Here is a 1,006-nt window from a genome sequence, read left to right as displayed (position 1 = left end):
AGCTGTGAAGCTGGATCTTTAAGCATAAAAAAGAACAGATTTGTGGGTTTGGAGGTGAGTTTTTTCCTTTTGAAAAAACTACTTATCTGCTTCGATGAAGAGCAAAAGGAATAGATGAAACAAGAGACAGGGAACTGAAGATGAAAATTTCCTGTTTTGAAAGAATATCTTTCTTGACTTTTTCGTTCTCCTAATGCCAGCTTTTAAAAATGTTCCACTTCACAGAATTGAGAATAGCACAGTGTCTCACATACAACATATACCTTTTCTCCTAAAACCTACCCCCCCCTCACTCCCCCCCAAAAAGCAGGGAAACTGTTTTCTTTGCTGGAAAAGGAGCCTGCCTTGACACATTTCACATGCCGTGCAGCTGTGAAGATGGTCGCTGCTTGGGTCTGCTAAGCAAACTAAAGTGGGGGAATCTTGTGTTACCCTCTCACAGCCGTAGCTATTGACTGAGCACTGTAGTTTGTGCCTGAAGCAGGAAGTGAGCTGTTGGTAATATCTTGATAAGGCTTATGGGGTAGAAACAACAGTTTATTTATAGGAACTTATATAAAGACCTACTTACAGTAAAGAAGTAACAGGCCAGCTACACCCCTTTGCAAGGGTTTAGCCTTGTGTGACCTATAGTGTGTCCAAGAAGTGTGGCATTGCAGGAGAGTGTTTGCCATACCAGGAAGTTCCTGATTTCCTGATGCCACACTTCCTAGATACTCTTTGGGAGCATCCAGACAAACCTGCACGTGTCTCTTGCAGGGGCGGGGAATGGTCCCAGACTGTGCCCTGGTAGGCAACTGGAGGCTGAGTCCTCCACAGAGATGCTCTGGCTGCCAGAGCATCTCTATGGCTAACTCTTGCCTTGGTGCTGAAGCAGGAAGTGAGCTGCCAGCAGCAGGGATCTGGACCCAGGCTCCATTGCCGGTAAGGTGTTGGAGGGCTGGAGAAGGAGAGAGGGGACCATGGGTGGGGACCCCTGCTGGCCCTGCCCACCCCCCCAGCCCCC

The sequence above is a fragment of the Alligator sinensis genome, unplaced genomic scaffold (genome assembly GCF_000455745.1).
Source record: "Alligator sinensis unplaced genomic scaffold, ASM45574v1 scaffold505_1, whole genome shotgun sequence".
Taxonomy (NCBI): domain Eukaryota; kingdom Metazoa; phylum Chordata; order Crocodylia; family Alligatoridae; genus Alligator; species Alligator sinensis.
Note: the sequence above shows the minus strand (reverse complement) of the source record.